Raw genomic sequence first — 17,848 nt, forward strand, 5'->3', positions numbered from 1 at the left:
TTCACAGTAACTTCATACTTGTGACAATAATAGGTTATTATTATTATTAGATATAGAGAAACTCAAGGTTGAGCTCAGATGCTAGTCCAGACAACAGCTGCAGAATGCATTGAAACCCAATTGGTGGTGGGGGGAGGGGGTGCTAATGAACAGATCGAGAGATTTGTTGAATCTCTCTGCCACTGTTGGTCATTTATTAAAGCCAGCATCTGAGTTTCTTACCCAGTGAAACGATGAGTGATGTCCTCAGTTGTTAATGATCGAGGGACAACTTCTGCCACTCCAGCCAGTCCTTGCCAATGCCCTTCAGAAAGGCAGAAGAAGCCTAAATCAGAGAAATACAAAAGAAAATGGCAAACCAACTGGTGAGCTTCGCATTTGTGATACAAAATTAGACATCAGGATGTTAGACTCAAGGACCCTGTGCTCTAACTGCCCAATCTCAAGGGTGTTAAAATGGACAGAGATCAGCTGATTGCTTGTTCCATTGCCTTCCAAGGATGATTACAAGGAGAAGAGATATGGAGAGGAAGGAACAGGGGAATTCGGGAGTGGAGGTGCCCGTAGGCACAGAATTGAACACACATACGCTGCTCTAGCAAGTTCCATTTAAGGTTTGTTTCTTTGATCAATCAACACCAGGTATTCAATGCCATTGGACACTACAGGAGTTGGAAAAGAGGCATGGGTCCACCTCACACACCATGGATCCTTATATTTTAAGCTCTGAAACTTTTAACAGAGTTTGGGATATAGATTTTTCATGTTGTCAAATTGGAACCTTTTTATTTTCACATAGTGGATCACATTACAGCATAACACAAGATCTTTTATGTCATGATATACTGGGTTCATATGGAGGTCTTAATGCCACATGGATCATTGCCAACATATTACAATATAAATTATAGTTTAATCAGGACAATGCACCTATTTTCTATTTGTACAAAATTATTATACATTTTCTTTACCTCCTTTCTGCACACCTGTCCCACCCCCTACTGACTGAAGATGCTGATCCTTAATGGAATAAAATTTCACGGGTACCAACTACCCTCCAGTATTCATCTAATAGGCTATTCTTCACATGCTTGCCTAGGCAGTGACACACATGCCAACCATCAACATTTTACCACTGACAATCAGCGATAGGTCCAGTCAGTGTGGGCTACCTCCCTCCCCCAAGCTCCCCAAATCAGTTTCTAGTGGATCAACAGTATTCTTAAAGCTACAGAAGTAATTCTGCCTGGGCTGATCGATGGGAGTTGTCACAGAAGCAAAATTCATGCCCTTTTTTTCATTTGGTATGGACGTGGCTGTCACTTCGTTGCCCATCCCTAATTCCTCTCAAAATGAGTCATTTGTGAGGCTATTTCAGTGGACAATTAGGAATCAACCATATTGCTGGGGATCTGGAGGCACCTGTAAGCTACACCAGGTAGGAATGGTAGATCTCCTTCACTAAAAGGCATTGGTGAACCAGATGGGTCATTAACAACAAGCAATGACGGCTTCATGACTTTATTAATTGAATTCACATTCCACCATTTCTGGGATTTGAATTTGTGCCCTGAGTCTCTAGATTACTAGTTCAGCGACATTACAGCACAGTGGCACAGTGGTTAGCACTGCTTCCTCACAGCCGCAGAGACTTGGGTTCAATCCCGGCCTTGGGTGACTGTCTTTGTTGAGTCTGCACATTCTCACTGTGTCTGCTTGAGTTTCCTCCAAGTGCTCCAGTTTCCAATTTAGTGCAGTGGTTAGCTCTGCTGCCTCACCGCGCCGAAGACCCACTTTCAATCCCAGCCCCGGGTCACTGTCCCTGTGGTGTTTGCACATTCTCCCCGTGTCTGCTTGGGTATCACCCCCACAACCCAAAACAACGTGCAGGCGAGGGGGATTGCCATGCTAAATTGCTCCAGTCCAAAGATGTGCATGTTAGGTGGGGTTATGGGACAGTGAGGGGGAGTGGGCCTAGCTGCAGGCTCGATGGGCTGATCGGCCTACTTCTGCACTGTAGAGATCCTAGATGGGAACACCACTATACTGTCTCCCCCATCTGCAAATGATATACAGGGATTGGAATCCTTCCCATTAATAGCAGGACTCAGATAGGAGCAGGACCATGGGGAGAGGGTTGTAGAGAACATGAATAGTAAGAAAGGCTGGAAATGGGGAATGATAGAGAGAAAGTGGGAAATGAAAGAGGGGAGAAGTGTGTAGGCATGAACTGGGGACAAGGGAAAATGAGTGTCACCGGGAAGAGTAGAAATGTACAGTGATACTGAGGATGGAAAAGAAGAGAAGGTTCAATTAACTGGGAAAATGGAGAAGAATGCCAGTCTGAGGTAGGAACATTTGGCCCTTGAGCCTGCTCTGCCATTCAGTAGGATCACACTTGATCTGCTTCTGGCCTAAATTCCACTTTTCTGGCTGTCCTGTCTGGAGAGGGTTGGAGAAGAGAGAGTAACTTGGAATTTCCCCAGTTGCTTCTCCTGGGCAGGATAACTGCGTCTAGATTCCCCTCCCCCACCAGGAAGACTGCTAATAGACTTTGCCCCTCTCCAGTTAAATTTCATTTTTAAAAAATGTTTTCCAATTAAGGGGCAATTTAGCACAGTGGTTAGCTCTGCTGCCTCACTGCACCGAAGACCCACTTTCGATCCCGGCCCCGGGTCACTGTCCGTGTGGAGTTTGCACATTCTCCCCGTGTCTGCTTGGGTCTCACCCCCACAACTCAAAACAAGGTGCAGGCGAGGGGGATTGCCATGCTAAATTGCTCCTTAATTGGAAAAAAAATAATTGGGTACTCTAAATTTGTAAAAAAAAAAGGAGAGTGTGCAAACTCCACACAGACAGTGACCCAGGGCTGGGATCGAACCCGGGTCCTCGGCATCGTGGCGCAGCAGTGCCAACGACTACGCCACTGTGTCGCCCTTAAATTTCATTTTACAAGCCATCACTTCCATCATCTCATGGACACATAGATGTGGGAAAATGATGTCGATGTCACTTTTGGAGAAGAATTAACCATGCTTTGTTTAAAATATTAATTAATTTCTCCTTCTTTGGTTTAGCTGTCCATTGTCTGACTATGCTTCTGTGAAGCACGTTGGGATGTTCTCTCTCTGCTGACGTTTCTATGTAAATACAAGTTATAGTTGTTATTAGATTCCAACATTCATGTAAATATTTCTGATTCACATCACAATTTTTTTTATGTGAGCCATTCTATAGTGGTCCATCCTTGAAGCTGATGGTTAGCAGACAGGCGCAGGTAAAGTGTTGGCAGGCTATTGGAAAATGGGGCAGTGATGATGCTGATCGAGCTAAACTCAATCCTGTCCTCTGAATCATTCAAGAGCACGGTCAGTTCCCATATATACGCTGAGGTCTTCCAGTTTTACTCAACCACTACCTCTCTGTGCATCTCCGCCATCTCTAAAATGTCAGACTGCTTCTCTGGATAAGCCATCGGTCAGGATTTTCCAGTCGCTCTGCGGCGGTCTTTCTGGCAGCGGAGACAGAACACAGCGGCAAGACCGGAGGTCAATCACCATTTGTGTTGCCGGCGAGGAACCCACCATTGGGGGAGGCCTTTGGCAGAACCGGCCGATCCCACCGATAGGAAAGGCGGAAATCCTTTCGGTCTTTAACGTCGGCGGGATCTTCTGGTCTTGCCGATGACGCACCATGGGTTTCCCGATGGTGAGGACGCTTTAAAAAAAATAAAATTTAGCATATCTAATTTTCTTTTTCCAATTATGGGGCAATTTAGAGTGGCCAATCCACCTAGCCTGCACATCTTTGGGTTGTGGGGGTGAAACCCCCACGCAGACACGGGGAGAATGTGCAAACTCCACACAGACAGTGACCCAGGGCCAGGATTCGAACCCGGTTCCTCAGCGCCGTAGTCCCAGTGCTAGCCACTGTACCACCATGCTGCCCTGGTGAGGGTGCTTTTAATGAAAAACCCTGGTGACAACAGCAGGACCAGAAGCTCTCGCCGCTGGCCAATATCGGGCAGGACGACTGTTCACAATCTTGGTTTCATATGTGACCATGAGATGGGACCCTGATCACATATGTACGCCATCACTAAGGCCACATACTTCTATCTTCGTAACATTGCCTAACTTCAGCCCTGCCTCAGCTCACCTACTGTTCGAAACCCTCTACCATGCCTTTGATACCTCAAAATTTGATTATTCCAACAACACAGTCCAGGCTGTCCTCCTACATTCCAATCTGTATAAACTTGATGTCATCCAAAACTTCCCAACTCGTGCCAATTACCCATCACCCCATGCTCACTGACCTACATTGGTGCCCAGTCATGCATCACCTCTATTTTAAAATTTATCTTTTTTTAAAATTTTGGAGTACCCAATTATTATTTTTTTTCCAATGAAGGGGCAATTTAGCGTGGCCAATCCACCTAACCAGCACATCTTTGGGTTGTGGGTGTGAAACCCACGCAGACACTGGGAGAATGTGCAAACTCCACACGGACAGTGACCCAGAGCCGGGATTCGAACCCGGGTCCTCAGCGCTGCAGTCCCAGTGATAACCACTGCACCACCGTGCTGCCCTTAAAATTTTATCTTTGCTTTCAAATCGCTCCATGGCCTCCCCCTTCTTTATGGCTGTGATCTTTTCCAGCCACATAATCCTCCAAAGATACCTCTGCTTACCTAATTCTGACCTCTTGAACATCCCCAATTTTAACTGTTTCACCATTGGTGGCTGTGCCTTTAGCTGTCAAGGCTGTAACCGTTGGAATTCCTTCCATAAACTTCTCCAATTCTTCACTTTTTGCTGTTTCAATGTTCCTTGAACCCTAGCTCTCTTTCACCAAGCATTTGGTCATTTGTCCCAGTATCTCTTATGTGGTTCAATGGCAAATTGTATTTATAACACTCCTGTGAGGTGCCCTGTGATGTTTTATTACATCAAAGGCACTTTATACTTATCAGTGCTGTTGTCCTCATTTACCACAAAAAATCCAAGCACCTTTCATCAGGGATCACTCCATAGCAATTAAGAGTTGGAACCTTGGCTAATTTTCTGTTCCCTAACCTAAACTAATTGTAGCACGGCATTTAATTTTACCAGCTGAAATCGGTTAACTCATGACAAAATTGAGGTTAAATCTGAGACCTTGTGAGTGTGTTAGTAGCTGAATAATTTGTACAAAACTAATATACTTTGCCTCATACAGGCTGGTGCTGATAATAGTTTCAGTATACAGTTAACACAAAATCTGTTCCTGCTCCAGAACATCTTATAATGCTGAAAATTCTACAGCTGATAAGAATATGGAGCCCGATCCAATTGGTTCAAACAAATTCACGTATTCATTTTAGTACTTTACTAACAGATCTCCCGTGGTGTTGCTCATAAATCAGATCATGAGCTGCTTCGTTGAGACAGGAGTCCTCTGGCATGCAAGACAAAATAGGCAGCAGACGTTTCCTCAAAGCTGCTTCCACTGCATTTCTGTAACATCAAATGGGCTGCAATGGGAAAAGTTTACGTACAGAAACAGAGTTTGGGTCAAGTTGGAGCTGTCCTGAGGAAATTCACCTCCAATGTGTTACTCTGCTTGTAAGATGCAGCTGAGACCCTTTTAAGATTTAATTATTGTTAAGTAAACGCAGCCTGGATTCAGAGTTTCCAGTTTTCTGTGAGTGGACTTTGCTGATTGGACAGTGATTTTGACTTTCAAGCTACAGTAGCACCCAGCATTAAGTGTTTGACTTACTTTATCATTTAAGGCAGTTTCATTTGCAAAATAAAATGTGACATGAATTGCTGAATATACATTTATTTATGTGTAAATAGCAGCTCTGCCAAGGCATTCCTCAATGAGTCAGACTGTATACTCTTACAAGGGGGAGAATGACTCACCAGTGAACACATTTTTTCAAGATCATTTCAGAGGTACCCAGGGGAACAAAGATGTGGATAGATGGGCAGCACGGGGGCGCAGTGGTTAGCACTTCTGCCTCATGGCGCTGAGGATCCGGGTTCAATCCTGGCCCTGGGTCACTGTCCGTGTGGAGTTTGTACATTCACTCTGTGTCTGCGTGGGTCTCACCCCACAACCCAAAGATGTGGAGGATAGGTGGATTGGCCACACTAAATTGCCCCTTAATGGAAAAAAAATGAATTGGGTACTTTAAATTTAAAAAAATGTGGATAGATAAATATATAACTAGGTATTACAAAGTATTTGTAGTACAAAAGCAGACCTTGCAACCCAAAGGTACATGTGAAGTTTCATGTTCCTCTCACCTTTCATCTAATCCCATCAATAGATTGTCAACAGGTTTTCCTTTCATGTACTTAATGACCTGTTGAGCTGCTCGTAGAAAAATACTTTTCACTGTACCTTGGTACACGTGACAATAAATAAATCCATCCATCCTTCATATCAAAATGATAAACAACTGCATGCAAAATGAGGGTAGCAGCCCCCCCCCCCACTCTTTATCCATGTTTACAGTCTTCTCATAACAAAAGTTTAAAAATGCATAAAACTTTAGTTTAATCTTTTATTTGCAGTTTTCCTTCTGAATCAAGTATCTGCACAGCAGTAAGCAGAATCTTTAGCTTTTCTTTTAATAGCTTGTACTTTAGTTATCTGAAATACAAAGTTTTGGGTTCCTGACATAGGAAGGATATATTAGCCCTAGTGACAGTGCAACATAGGGCACATTTAACCAAAAAATTGCTAAGTGTCTTTTTGGGCGTGATTGGCAGGTGTTTCTCAACAGCCACTTTGGCGAGATTGCAGCCCATATTTAACGGCATTTAATGCCGAAAATGAGCCCCCACGAGTATCTCGCCGTCATTGGCTGCCTCACCTTTGATTCGCCAGATTCGTGCCACAGTGCGTCGCTGCTAACAAGGGGGAGCTGCTTTTAAACGCTCCCTCACCACTCACTCCCAGTCAACATACAAGCATGGCAGCGCAGAGACCTGCTCCTCGCTTTGGAGATGCCGACTTGGACAGACTTTTCGACACTGTGAATGAGGGATGGGGCATTCTGTTCCCCTGAGGGGGTCAGAGGAGCAGCAGCTGGGTCAACAATGCCACCTGGGATGCAGTGGCAGCAGCTGTCAGTGCGGGCAGCATGACCAGGAGGACCTCTGTCCAATGTCGGAAGAAGACCAATGACCTCCATCGAGCTGCAAGGGTAAGTTAACATCTCTCTCCTGGCATCGGTTCCGCCTGCCTCTCCTCAAATACCCAACCCCCACCCCACACACACACACACACAGATGACTGGCTGATACCTCACACCCTCCCCACATCCGATCTTCGTGTCTGTTCCTCAGCACCCTCTGCCACGCACACGTACAACTGTTTCATGTCCAGTTGCAGTGCCCACACATGCCACCTGTGGTAGGCCCACTGACCCATCAAGCACATGCCCTAGAATGCAGTCTCTTTGTCCCCACAGGAGAAGGTAGTCCATAATAAACAGGAAAGGATCAAGATGGGGGGGTGGACTTCCGGAGATTCGAGGCCTCACCCCCAATGAGGAATAGGGGCTGGAGGTCGCAGGGGTGACCAAGGAGAGAGCAGTCACTGACAGCAAGGTTGGCCTGCGCCACAGAGGTAAGAATCCATTGCCCCTTCATCCAGAGGACCTGCCTCAATGAGTAGTTCATGCCACAGAAAATTATCCTTCCCTCTCACTGACTACATGTCCATCGTCTCGCAGGATGTCCATCTGATGGGGCCTGGCCATCCAGAGTCGTTCACCCCCTGTCACCCAAGAGACCAACTAGAGGAGATATCCGAGGAGACCACCATCGAGATATCACAGCTATCACCCCCAACTCCACCAGCGCAGAGGCACACACCTCAGTGGGCAACATTAGTGGACAGGCTTCCAGGGCACAATTATGATGCACATCAGGTGGAGGCAGGAATATCCAAGGGAGTCAACAGTCAGAGGTCTGCTGGATCCCAGGACTCTGCTGGGTCCCAGCCAGATGCTGAGCCTCTGGATAAGCTTATCTGAGAGCTGATGCAGAATCTAGGACACAGCCATGACATTCAGGAGGGGATATCAGCAACATTCCAGCAAGTTCTTGGCAAATGGAGGGGTCCCAAAGGCTACGGATGCAGGAGATGATGCCAACAATGCGTGGCACCGAGTCCAGGACATGAGTGGGTACCACTTGTTCCCAAGAGTAAACCCGTCATCCTGGGACAGTCCTCAAAGATGCCAGGGAACCCCAAGTGTCTCAGGTTGTAGCTGGCATGCACACTCCCTGGATAGCGTGCACACCTGTGCATGATCAAGAGGTGGTGGTTGCACACGAGTTGAACATTCAGGGGCAGCACAGTGGCACAGTAGTTAGTGCGGCTGCCTAATGGCACCAAGGTCCCAGGTTCGATCCCGGCTCTGGGTCACTGTGGAGTTTGCACATTCTCCCGTTGTTTGCATGGGTTTCACCCCCACAACCTAAAAGATGTGCAGGGTAGGTGGATTGGCCACGCTAAATTGCCCTTTAATTGGAAAAAATTAATTGGGTACTCTAAATTTTTTTTTTTTAAATGAGTTGAACATTCAGAGAGCGAAACCTCTTCCCATTAATGAAGGGTGCTCCCTGATGCCCCAATGCGCACAAGGCGCCGTGCATGCCATCAACTGCCCCCGTGACCTGGGCCATCCCGCCGATGGCAGGGAATCCTGCAGCCCAGGCATCTCAGTGGGCTTCATCCAGCTCAAATTTGAAAAAAGTCTAATGCCCGGGCACGACATCATGGCTGTAGCTTGTGAAATGCCGCACAAGTTCGTGCTCGAACACTGGAATGAACCGGTGGCATAAAAGTTACATTAATTTTTTTTAATTTTTCTAATTAAGGGACAATTTAGTGTGGCCAATCCACCTACCCTGCACTTCTTTTAGTGGGGGTGAGACGCACGCAGACACGGCAAGAATGTGCAAGCTTCACACAGACAGTGACCCGGGCCTGGATCGAACCCGGGTCCTCGGCATTGTGAGGCAGCAGTGTGGTGACATAGAGGTTCAGCATTGCGATGACCTTCACAGCCACAGGGAGCGGGTGTCCTCCACAGGGCGCAAAGACTGTGAGGACATGGCACAGGTGCCGCACCATCTCTTTGTGGAGACGGAGTCTCCTGTGGCATATCCTGTCCATCACTCCTCAAAAGACCAATGACGCATGTACACTTTGGGCCATACCCCCTCTGAGTTTCTCCTCAGCCTGATGGTGGTCAGGTCTTCAGGGTGTGTAGTGCCCCCTGCAGATGGGGTGCCACCTCCTGCCTGTGTTGACAATGCCTCCTTCTCTGGCATCTAGCTGCCTGGGTTGACAACAGCACCACGAGGGCAGCCTCTGCGGGACCGACACCACCATCCATTTTGGTATCTGTAAGGAATTGGAGGAGAGAAACTGACAATCAGTTAGGACTTCCACACCTCAAATACCTTCAGCCTCCTCCAACCTTATATACCCCACCTTCTCCCAGAGTGCAATCCTGTCAGCCAGTTATGCTGGCCAACCTTGCTCTGCATACTCACCCCGGTCACAGCAGGAGCCCCCTGACCCCAGACTCCAGATCCCTGCCGGGAACATTCGGTGGAGCGTGCTCAGGTGCCCTCCCCTGGTCCACACACTCACCCTTCAGTCACGAGGATATCCCCAGTGCTGAAGCCCAGCTCTTGAGTGTTTGATTGTTGGCTGCTGCCTCCATAGTGCTGACACTTCTGGAGGTCAGGAAAACCATTCTGGTTTGATTGAAATATGATAGAAATAACCATCATCTGAGACATGGCACGTGTACCCACGAGTAGCCACTTGATAACATTTTGTTTATTAAATGGTCAATAGTAACAAAGATTTGAAAATCAACTACATAAAATTCCACATATCACAATAGCCATTAAACAACAAGGAAATGTCACCGTTCCATATTGGTGCCAATACAAAGCTATATCAGCAAACTTCACAAAAAAAAACACACACGGCCAAAACCATTACCCCTCGCAGGTTCCTCAATAGAAACTGAGGATAAGCCTGAGAATGTGTCATCATGTCCAGAACTTTGTCATAGAAATGATCTATCTACCAATGTGTGCCTTGTTCCATGTATCATTGCCATTCTCCGTCCAAGAATCGCAGCTGTGCAGACTCCCCAACACGGCCCTATCTCATTGGAACCAAATCCCGGCACCCACATATTCCAATGACACTCGAAGTGCAGTTGAACATCCTTGATTTCCTGCGTGTTTAACCCATGGTGACTTGCCAGTTCCATGCAGCACCCACCCCTCCAGCAACAAAAGCTGAATTGTGCCCGTTATCTTGCGTGATAATACTAAGGATGAAGAACTGAGTTACAAGAAAAGGTTACAGCAACAAGAGCTGTTCTCTTGAATTTAGGAGACTGAAGGGAAAATTGACAGGTGTTCAAAATGATAAAGGGAACAGACCAGGTAAACATTAATTGTTTCATTTGATCAGTATATCGAAGACAAGAGTGCATGGTCTCAAGGTAAGCAACAAAAGGAAGAGGTTGAAGACATTTTTTTCATTCAAACAGTTACTTTAAGGTTCTACACTTGGCCGCAGTGATGATTGATGCTAAAATATCTCTCAAGTATGTTCCCATTTCTTCCATTATTTTTTGTTCAACCCCCTCCAATCAGATTCCACCCCTCACACAGCACTTCAACCCCCTCCTATCAGGTTACATCCCACCCATAGCACCAACACCAAACTTGCCAAAGTCATCGACAACATCATGTACGATTGTGACCAGGGCTCATTGTCTATCTTCATCGCCCTAGATCTCTCTGCTGGTTTTAACACCATGAGCCAGACCATCTTCCTCTGTACCCCTCCCCATTGCTGCTTCCATTACTACCTGTCACAATCTGGGATACATATCTCCTATGACTTCTCTTTCAATGCTAATAAGAGTCACCCCTGGTGTACTTCAGGGTCAGAAGGTGACTCTTCTCGCCCAAGGCTGACATAGATGACAAAATTCAGCATCGCCTCCAGTATCACCCTTCAGCCAACTAAGGAAAAGAGTATTTGACGGTCAAGAACTCAATCCCAAGACTAATTTCATGGTTCACCAGCAAGCAGTGATCCCCATGTTCCTATTTGTTTTGGAGTTGGCTCCCTAAAACATTGGAAAGTACCGCCATTTGTACCTTTGCAAGATGGTCAAAATCTGCTGGCAAGAAACGCAGTCCAGAGCCAACTTGTCCATCATCGAGGCACAAATCACCCAAACCAGGTCTGCTGGGGGGCTGTGGGAAACATGCCTTTCATATGCCTGGCACCAGATTCTTGAAGCAACTACGCTCGGAACTCAGTCATGACAGGAGACGTCCAGGAGGAGAGGACAAACATTTTAAAGGAATCCTCAAACTATCCCTGATGATGTCAAACATCTCCACTGACTCATGGAAGACCCTTAGCAGTGACCAGCCAAAATGGAGAAGGCTCTTTTTAGAAAGTACCGAAGAGATCAAGAGACCTCATCAGAATGTGCAGAGGTGAAGTCAAGGTGTGTGCGGGAGTACACAAACTGCCAAACAACCCATCTACCTGGTCTTTCAAGCACTCCTTGGGCCCGCATGTGGCAGGGTTAACAGATCGCACATTAGACTTATCAGCCATCGCACAGCCCATCAAACTGGAGTGGATGAAAGTCACCCTCGATTAGGATTCCACACAATTTACATGTTATTCACTGGTGATATCAACAGGAAATCTTCAAAAATCTATCGATGACACTTAACTCTATCTTTCCACTGCCTCCTTTAACTCTTGGGCAGTTACCACAATCTCCAATTTAGTTAGTGTTTACTTCTTGCTATCACTCTCACCTCTGAGTCAGAAAGTTGTGGGTTCAAGATCTGCTTCAGCAGTTGAACACATACTCTTTGGCAATGTTCACTAGGTGCTGCATTTTCTAAGACGTTAAACTGGATTCTCATCTGCATGTTTGGGTGGATTATCCCGCTACATTAATTAGAGGATGAGCAGGGAGTTTTCCGAATGTCTTGGTTAATATTCCCTCCTTACTCAATACCAGCAAAACAGATTAACAATCCAATTATCTCATTTGTTGTCTGTATCGAAGTTAGTTACAACATATGCCTCCTGAACAAAGGCAAATACATTTCAAATATAATTCAATAGCTTTGAAGTGCATTAGGACATTAGTTACCAATTGAATATATTTATTTTAAGACCTGGATGAGCCAAAGTATCCTCCAGCTAAATGTCAACAAAACCCAAATAATTGTCTTTCTGCTTCCACAAACAGTGAAGTGCCTCCTTCCTCAACTCTATTTATCTTCCTGGTGGTAAATTCTGCCTGAACCCAGAGTTCTGGAACCTTTGTGTCCAACTCAAGGTCAGGCATAACTTCCTTGCGAAATCCATGTGTAATCAAGATGCGTTCTCTCTTGTCCAAAACGTAGCTCATCTCCAACTTTACCATTCAATTTCCAGATGAAATTGTGCACCTTTGCCTTTATTATCTCAAGCCTGCACTTCTCTAATGTTCTCCTTGCAACCTGCCCCCTTTCCGCCTTCTACAGACTTAAAATAATTCAAAATACTGGGCTTACTTTCTCACTCAGTTGTTGCCAAGCTTCAATGGCTCCCTGTGCCACAGAAATACTCATTGTTAAACACGTCTGTTGGCCTTCCCTCCCCTATCATTGCAATACATTGCTGACACATGGCCCTGAGCCCCCCCCCACAAGACCATAAAGTCATAAGACATAGAAGCAGAAGTAGGCCATTTGGCACATCAGGTCTGTTCCGTCTTTCAATCATTCCATAACTCCCCATCTTGGTTGCCAGCTCACTTCCCATTCCCAGCTATTCCCATGAAATCCTCAGCTGCTCTTCAGTGCCTTTTCCCACCAGAATTTCCTTCCCTCAGCATATCCACCTTGTCATGTCCTGAAGACCATAAGACATCGGAGTGGAAGTAAGGCCATTCGGCCCATCGAGTCCACTCCACCATTCAATCATGGCTGATTTCAACTCCATTTACCCGCTCTCTCTCCATAGCCCTTAATTCCTTGAGAAATCAAGAATTTATCAACTTCTGTCTTAAAGACACTCAACGTCCCGGCCTCCACCGCCCTCTGTGGCAATGAATTCCACAGACCCACCACTCTCTGGCTGAAGAAATTTCTCCTCATCTCTGTTCTAAAGTGACTCCCTTTTATTCTAAGGCTGTGCCCCCGGGTCCTAGTCTCCCCTGCTAATGGAAACAACTTCCCTACATCCACCCTATCTAAGCCATTCATTATCTTGTAAGTTTCTATTAGATCTCCCCTGAACCTCCTAAACTCCAATGAATATAATCCCAGGATCCTCAGACGTTCATCGTATGTTAGGCCTACCATTCCTGGGATCATCCGTGTGAATCTCCGCTGGACCCGCTCCAGTGCCAGTATGTTGTTCCTGAGGTGTGGGGCCCAAAATTGCTCACAGTATTCTAAATGGGGCCTAACTAATGCTTTATAAAGCTTCAGAAGTACATCCCTGCTTTTATATTCCAAGCCTCTTGAGATGAATGACAACATTGCATTTGCTTTCTTAATTACGGACTCAACCTGCAAGTTTACCTTTAGAGAATTCTGGACTAGGACTCCCAAGTCCCTTTGCACTTCAGCATTATGAATTTTGTCACCGTTTAGAAAATAGTCCATGCCTCTATTCTTTTTTCCAAAGTGCAAGACCTCGCACTTGCCCACGTTGAATTTCATCAGCCATTTCTTGGACCACTCTCCTAAACTGTCTAAATCTTTCTGCAGCCTCCCCACCTCCTCCATACTACCTGCCCCTCCAACTATCTTTGTATCATCGGCAAACTTAGCCAGAATGCCCCCATGTCCTTCTTAGTCTTCAAAGGTCTTCGAAAGACCTCCTCCATTCAGTAACATTTTCACCCATCCAAGCTCCTCTCCTCCCTTTTTCCCACTGCTTCATGTTACCTCCCTGTATAAAGCACTCCAGAATCTCTGCCATGAGGAGTGCCACACAAAAGGCAGATTTCTGTAGTTCAGCTGATCTGGGTGTTCTTGGTACAAAATCTAGAAGGACCGTTATTTTGTAACTAACCCATACTGTGGCTGAGCAAGGAGTGAGTACAGGAGAAGCTTTAGTCTTTAATAATCCATGTTATCCTTATTTCCTTAACGTTGAAAGTAGGAAAATAATCAATTTCATCTACCTAACATCTCTTTCCTCGAGAAGGTGAGAAATCTCCCCATCAAGAAAAGATAATGCACATGGACAAATAAAGATACGCCCGAGCAAATCAACCTGCTAAATGCACGCAGCCAGCAGCGCAACACAAAATAAAGAACTCCTGGACTTTTTGCAAGAATCGTATTGAAAGGCAATTGACACAATTTCATTGTTCGGTAAATAAGAATGCGTGTAAGGCCTCCAGAACATTCCAATACTGGGCAAGATGTGGTTGCGGTGGGGAAACTGATAACTATTCAAAACCCATGCGAATAATTTTAGCCGCCATCCATTTCAGTAACGTGTACCAAGTGCTACACCCAACAACCCCATCTGTATTTCACCAAATTTGGGGATATTCCAGTAGGAAACTGAAGTGTGAAGAAGCAAGGGAAAGAATTTGTAAAACTACAAAAGCAAAAATATGAATGATTTAAATTTTTAAAATGAGAATCCCAAATCCAGCTCTTTAGAAACGATAAATGGCAGAAAAGCGTTTTAACTGGGAAATACGACAGAATGACTAAGCCTGCAATTTGTTTAAAGAAACATCAATTCTGCTAGTTTTCTGATTTGATTTTTTTGTTCATTTGATTTAAATGCAAGACTTTTAACTAGAATGTGCACCCATTGATTCAGCGGAGGTGTTTGAAACATGTATTATTTGCATAGACACATAAACATGCTTCTTAGTCGAGATCGAACGCTAGCCTGTCTGCTGGGAAAATATAATTAACGCGAAATTCAGTTACATACTTAATAAATGGACAGAGACTCTTGAGTTTTAAGCAGTACTTGTCAGTCAGAGCTGGGAGAAATGGACACAATACCACTATTCAGTGCAGAGGCCTAGAGATTTCAATTGAATTAAACCAGCACAAAGAAGCCAGATTTTCACAGCCTCCCCCCTTATTGATTAGTAAAATCTCCTCACAGTATAGCATAGTGGAGAAAGAAACTGGTTATTGTGAAGGTAGCAGGTTGAAGTGTTAAGGAATGTGGGGGAAAAAACATTCTAATATTGCGCTCTGGGCCTGATAGGGATTACAGGCCAACTTTGAGGGAAGAACAAAATGAGAATCCTTAATGTTTGCGCGGTGGGGGGTCGCTCAATTTCAAGCCATTTTCTGATTCGCAGAAAATAAACATTTCCCCCAAAGAAAATCCCTTTAGTTTTTTTTCCCAAGGATTCTCCCCTCCTGCCCTGAAGGCATTGACTCATGCCAGAGCACAGTTCCATGGTTGTTCAATAGTAAGCAGCCATTCTTCAACTGTGAGCACAGTGCTTATCAGTGGGGCAAGGTGCTGGGGGTGGGGGGGGGGGGGTGGGGGGGGGGGGGGCGCAGAAAATGAGAAGGTGGTAAAAGAACTTGGCTTGGCAATGTCTTCGCCCGTGTAAACGTTCCAGCAGAAGTCACTGAAAATATATCACTGCCCGTGAAGCACACTGTGATATTTAATTTTATGCTTTGCAGTGGAAAGTGTTCAATGATAAGTGTTATACCTTGTTAAAGTGCTCACTCACGCTGTTGGCATCTGCTGCTTTTCGCCCAGCTCCTGCAGGATTGCGTTTTCAGGACAGGAAGAACATGGAACAATGGGAACAGTGCAAGTCTCCCATCTGACAGATCTCAATCGCCACCAAGTCTACAATGAAATTTCATCACCGCAGATAGTTCCCACCATTATGTTATGCCATTGGCTGCTTTCTACATCACCTCATTCTCTTTTGGGAGTAACATAATAATGAGGTGACTGTGAGGAGCCAATCTCTGGTCTTGCTGCATTTGTACTTAACCTTCAGTGATAATTGTGGGGCTAGTTTAGCACAGTGGGCTAAACAGCTGGCTTGTAATGCAGAACAAGGCAGCAGCACAGGTTCAATTCCCGTACCGGCCTCCCCGAACAGGCGCCGGAATGTGGCGACTAGGGGCTTTTCACAGTAACTTCACTGAAGCCTACTTGTGACAATAAGCGATTATTATTATTATTATTATTATTAATGTGGTGCAACATCTTAAAGGGACACCGTCCTCAGGAAGGAAAGTGTATTTAGCAAACTCTTCCTCACACAGGATGTAAATGACATCTGAAAACATTGCCAAATTATTTGTGGCTGCCGCTATCGTGAAGGAAGTAATACAGACTTTTCTCCAATTTCAGACGAATAAATAAAATGATGTCAAATGTATTTACAATATATTTACAATGTATACAGTGTTCCAGTAGCATTAGGTCTGCATTAGGTCTGCTTGTGGTCCTCCCACCTTAAGTTGTTTTTAAATCAGTTATCAGATGGGTCTCTAAGATGGGACTCTATCAGATGACATAGTGGCACAACGGTTATCACTGCTGCCTCACAGTGTAGGGATCCAGGTTCAATTCTGGCCTTGGCTGACTGTGAGGAGTTTGTACTTTCGCCCCGTGTGTGCGTGGGTTTCCTCTGGGTGCTCTGGTTTTGTCCCACAGTCCAAAGATGTGCAGGTTAGATGGACTGGCCATGTTGAATTACCCCTTTGTGTCCAAAGATGTGCAGGTTATGGGGATAGGGTGGGGGTTGGGCCTAGGTAGAGTGCTCTTTCAGAGGGTCATTACACACTCAATGGGCCGAATGGCCTCCTCCTGCATAGGAATCCTATGGTCATGGCAGCTTTTTTTTTTACCTCTTTCTGGTCCTTTGAACATTACCCTTTTTATCTTCCTAACTTGCAAATACTGTACACCACCCTACAACCCCAATGTGTTGTAATTAACATCCGAAAGTACAGGATTGGGAAACGCTATGCAGTTCATCTGTTAAATCCTAAAATTTAATGCCATTCAAATACCTACTTCCCCAATGTCTAACCTTGGCCATTCAAAGACCTTTCAAGCTTAAAAAATGTTCATCATAGGATTCAATGACAGTCTCACTCACATACTGAAGAGCAGAGGAATATTGAGCAGCTGGGTACACTACATCAGAACCAGTGATAGTTCACTGCGTTAACAAATAAACTTCAAATCACTCAAATCCATTAAAAATTATCTTTATTTTTAAAATGATAAATACTCCAAATAAAAGATCATTTATCATGACTTGCAATAGGTAGACAGAGGATCTGCATACATTCTAATCAAATAGCTCAGACTGAAATGGATTACTGTACACCTCAAAATTAGCCTGATTTATCAAGTCACCCTACTTCAGAGAATTATCCTATTTATGCCACTTACAGCATGATTTTGCATGAAAGTAACTTATTTTATCTCACCTTGTGATTTAATCAGTAAATACACAAACATCATATGCAAATGAATGTTCCAATTTTATCCCTGATCTCTCACAATGATGAATTCAGAAATATTAGTGCTTATTTCCTAAAATTGGCCTCAATGTCTCTGGGCTAGCGAGGTAGATATTAAAGAAATAATCAGCCAGGATCCCGTTCTACTGTGCAGTGATCCCACTTATATTCAACAGTCAGCCTGGTTCCGTCAGCATCACTTGAATCTTTTCATCAGGAGGTTATGCGTTAAGCCACACTTTAAGACCTGAGCACATAAACTACACTGATACTATAGTGTTCA

At 45.0% G+C, this 17,848-nt stretch overlaps 1 long non-coding RNA gene across 10 annotated transcripts in view; it reads right to left on the reverse strand.

Moving 5' to 3' along the window:
- Window positions 1–17,848, reverse strand: part of LOC140387439 (uncharacterized) — a 141,494-nt gene that overhangs the window by 86,318 nt on the left and 37,328 nt on the right. For 9 of the 10 annotated variants that reach the window (XR_011933869.1, XR_011933866.1, XR_011933868.1 and 6 more), the window contains one exon: window positions 223–325. This is a non-coding gene — a long non-coding RNA (uncharacterized lncRNA). Of the gene's footprint in view, window positions 1–222; window positions 326–5,910; window positions 6,148–17,848 lie in introns of those variants that run through there. The other variant, XR_011933870.1, reaches the window with a different exon arrangement.

The sequence above is a fragment of the Scyliorhinus torazame genome, chromosome 12 (genome assembly GCF_047496885.1).
Source record: "Scyliorhinus torazame isolate Kashiwa2021f chromosome 12, sScyTor2.1, whole genome shotgun sequence".
Lineage (NCBI taxonomy): Eukaryota > Metazoa > Chordata > Chondrichthyes > Carcharhiniformes > Scyliorhinidae > Scyliorhinus > Scyliorhinus torazame.